Source organism: Pantherophis guttatus, chromosome 1 (assembly GCF_059756535.1).
Source record: "Pantherophis guttatus breed Tessera chromosome 1, ASM5975653v1, whole genome shotgun sequence".
In the NCBI taxonomy this organism is placed as follows: Eukaryota; Metazoa; Chordata; class Lepidosauria; order Squamata; family Colubridae; genus Pantherophis; species Pantherophis guttatus.
Window position 1 is genome coordinate 315,759,077 of NC_142063.1, and position 4,392 is coordinate 315,763,468.

The 4,392-nt window shown below is 39.2% G+C and overlaps 1 long non-coding RNA gene across 1 annotated transcript; it reads left to right on the plus strand.

Annotated features, from left to right (window-relative positions):
• The first annotated feature begins 406 nt into the window (after positions 1-406).
• On the plus strand, positions 407-4,170 carry LOC148116939 (uncharacterized). Its single transcript, XR_015733960.1, has 4 exons — positions 407-724; positions 819-929; positions 3,215-3,377; positions 3,958-4,170. It is a non-coding gene; the product is annotated as an uncharacterized LOC148116939 (long non-coding RNA).
• Positions 4,171-4,392: the final 222 nt, after the last annotated feature.

The following is a 4,392-nucleotide window of genomic DNA, read 5'->3' on the forward strand; positions in this document are numbered from 1 at the left end:
ACTAGAGTTCAGTCTCCTGATTTCTAGACCGGAATTTTAACTGGTTAAGGTTAATTGGCACTTTTATAACTTCAAACAAGGCCATACTCAGATTGATTCTCTTCTCAAAACTCCTGATATTTCCCACCAGAGTGCTGCCTCCACATCCAGTTCATATTATGAAAACAAGAGTTCTTATTTTGAGAACTTCTTAATTGTTATGAGAATCCTCCTTTGCTGAGTCCTCTAGACGAGATGGGTGAAACACAAATCTAATAAACAAACAAATACATGTCTCTGTTATAATATCGTTCCACATATTCCATGAATTTAATTCTTCCAGAAGAAACCCATTTATTTCTTTGACCTGCTTTGAATTGGTTGTGTACTGTATATTTCATCTTTCATAGATCTCTAGTTAAACCTTCAAATGCTTGTAAGAATCTAGCAGCTGCAAATCAATACATACAGTATATTCACTACACAGAACCTCAGTTAACAACAGTGGTCCCAGCCCAACTTCTACTTAAAAACTTTTCATGAAAAAGAGTTTGCCAACTTCTAAAGCAAACTGATCCACTATCAAACAGGTATCATCAGGAAGCTTTTCCAAATATTTACTTTTGAGTTGTATCAACAAAGCAACAAAACTGTATGTCACCTGTTTCAGTACATGTTAACTCTTCAAATATTTGAAAACAGCTCTCTGATTGTTACATAATAAAGACTGAGAGGATAGACTTAGGTCATAGAAGATGCATAAAACTTTTTACTAAGACCATTGGTCCATTTAACTCAAAATTGCCTGCACTGATTGGAATGATTCTTTCACATTTTAGGCAAAAAAGAAAAATGGCACCATTCTGGATGAGAAGCAGCATGGAAGAACAGGTGGGAATTCTGTGAAGGAGAAGTTGAGACTTGGCTGAGGTTGATAAGAATCCTAAGAGGCAAGTCACCACTGAATCCGAATCTAGGTCTATACCATTTCCTGCCACATAAATCCAGGCCTCTGAACTGACTGAGCCAACAGGGGGCAAACCACTCTGTTCACAAATAACCCTCACACAGATGGTTTCTATTAACAATGGTTGGCTGAAGACAGGCTGTAGGATGGGGTGGGGGGGTTGCCCTCTGGCCTGCTTTCAGCCACCGTCTTCACCCTTTCATGTTGGAAAGTATGCAGCGGCTGCTATTCAGAGACAACACTTGAGCCTCTCCCAGGTGTCTTCATTTTACTTAGGCTTGCAGATCAAGTCTCCTCTGACATGTCTCAGCTGGCCCGCCTCACCAGACATGCCAATCAATTAACAAAGGGAATGTTTCTTTGTATTCTTCCCAGCCCGGAACCATTTTAGCCTGCTGTGGTTTTTCTTTGTCCAAGAGGATTCCAGTCAATTATGCTGCATTTTCCAAGATGATTTATATGACATAGGATGATTCTGTAATACAAAGAATGATGCAGCATAATAGGAACATAGAAAGCTGCCTTAGACCAAGTTCAGTAGCATTTGTGCTGATTGGCAAGAGCTCTCCAAGGTTTCAGACTGGACATTTTCCCAGCCTTTTCCTGTAGCTGCTGTAGATTAAATCTGGATTTTTCTCAAGCAAAGTATGGGCTCTACCACATAAAGGTCTTCCTAAGGAAAGGAGCTGGGTTTTTTTCTAGATTCCAAGATATTATTTCTGCCCATAATTAATTCTTCTTATTTGACAGATATTTATTTGAATATCTTTAACTCTCTTTTTCAAAACAGCTAACACAGTGCTAAAACCCCAGTCTGTGTATATAATATGCAAGTTAGTTCAGCGTAAACAACAAACTTAATAAATATCACCTGCATGTCTGCTAGCCTGCTCTTCTTAAAGTTTTTTAAGTACCCAAGGCAGGGATGGGTTCTACTTACTTTTACTACCGGTTTGCAACGGGATCGCACGTGCGCGATTGTTTTGCTTGCTCGCGCGCCTTGCTTCTCCACATGTGCTGATCGCCAATGACGACATCTGGGGCGGTGGGTGGGGCCTCCCACCGGTTTTACTACCAGTTCTTGTGAACCAGTCTGAACCGGGGGCAACCCACCACTGACCCAAGATCCTTCTTAACAAGGATATAGCAAAACCAAAGTGAATGTCCTTAAGAATTGTCTTTTATAATCCTGGTGACATCACAGAGAAGGCCATGTTCTTTATTTTAGTTGTTTGTAATGAAAAACATTGCAACAACTCTTTCAGCTATGGAACTCCTTACATGTATCATCTGATTGTGACTCTTGCAACAATCCTGTAATGTGGGTTTATGCAATTTTTTGGTTCAAGGACCAAGATTGATTTCTATCTGGTCTTCTTTTGAGAACAGGCTTGTTAGGTCAAAAATTGGCATAGAATGAACAAGCTGGGTGACAGCAGTACAAAATATTTAATTTAACTGAAATATCATTTAATATTTAATTTAATTTAATTTGGAGGTACTTTATTAAATTTACATGATAATTTTCCATATATTTAATAATGTTCCCATTGAAATTAACTTTAGTAGAACTTTTTAATGGTCATATACCAAGACTTGCCATATGCTAACATTTCAGCAGCCATGTTCGGCCCTGAAGCCCCAGGTTTGTCTACCCTCATAAACTAGATCTGTACTCTTATCTATTATCAGGGTTCCAAGTAATAGCCCCATAGAAAGCAGAACTCTGAGGCAGGTAGATTCCTCAAAGAACAGTTTTATTGGAGATATCATATTGGCACAAATTGGTGAAAACCGACTCTGAAAGTTCCTGCAGTTTTCACCTAATTAAAAAGTGAAAGTCCCCCCTCTTCCCAAACAATCAGTCACACTGTCCAATCAAGGTGCTGGCTGGTTGCCTGATTACTTCACCCTTCCTTCTCCAGCCACCTGCTGGAATGTCCTTCGTTCCCACAGGAAACTATTTTGTTTTGGCTACAAAACCCCCATCTAACTATGCTTCCCCTCCCTATCCCTTCTTCGCATTGTGGCAACCCTGAAGCCTCCAAAATGGGCCCAGCCAGGTTCGCTTCAGAATTGACATCTATTATAGTGCAATGGAGGACTGAGACAGAAAGAGTATGGATAGCAGATTCATGAGCAGAAGTGAGATTTTAATTAGAACGTAAGGGGCATTACAATGTGAGCCCCAGCTATCCATGGATAGAACCTCCTTACTGGAATGATGTTTCCTTTCCATTACGCTTTGTCCTTTCTCTCACCCCACAGAGACAAATTGCAGCAATGAAGGTTATTGAAGAACCAATTGTATTTCAGTCTGGTGGGCAGAACTACCTCTCCAGTGCTGACAGTGAAAAGACTTCTGTCCATCTGAAAAAAGTCAGGAGAAAGGAAATGCATAACAGTGTCTTATCTCCTTGAATTATGAAAGGTGTCTTATCTCCTTGAATTATGCTATAATTGCACCATATGCAACAAATATCATTTCCATTTGGGGGAAAGTACAAAGTCCCAAATGAACATAGAGTTCATTTACTATAGTGTTGAGATTTTTTGTGGCATTGTTAGTTCATCATTTTCTTAAGGTTGATTTCATACAAATTCATAAAACAAAGAAAAGAACACGTACGTACAGAAATAGACACACCTTAGCTAAGCCAAGAAGCATTTCCATATTTAATAATTCTAGTTTGGAGCCAAGTCATATCAAAGAGCAAAATATTCAATATTGTTAATTCAGTTTTGCAAAATATATTCTTAATTTAAAAATGATTTTGCTCCGAGTATAGTGCAGTAATAAAGCAGTTATTGACCAGCTCTTATTGATTGTGCAGCCCCCGGGCAAAGAACACTGACCTTGCTCACTCTCTTATTGCTTACACTTTCCCTGGCCTTCTTCATCTATGCCGGCTCAATAATATTATTATGAATGTATATTTTTAGCAAAAACTCTCTGTTACGAGGTTAGGGCTTCCTAGTGATTTTCCTTTTCTTTTTGTCATTTTCTGTAGTCTAGAGCAAAACTACTGGAAAAAGGTTATTGGACCATGGCACAGAGTCTACAAGCAGAATCCAGTCATTTCAGCAGAATGCCGAGGACTTTGCCTTTTAGTTTCAAGCCAGCCACAAGGAATGGAAGAAGGACAGAATTCTTGTTACCTTTGCTTGAATTTTATTCCTCTCTTGCCATCACTCCCAAGAAATTAATGTTTTCTTAAACAGCTCGAACCATTTTCTTTTATTGTCCCTTGCACATGGAACTATTTCTAGGAGTACCAAGGTTTGGATTATGATGATGATGATGATGATGACGATGATTCATGGTCGGTTTCATCATCCTATGCTATTACTATTATAGGACCTTTCACTGCCTGGCAAGGCCAAAGCAAGAGTTAGACAGTGAGCTTCCAAGAGAGGGAAAAATCACTGGAAATCTACTTCTTGCT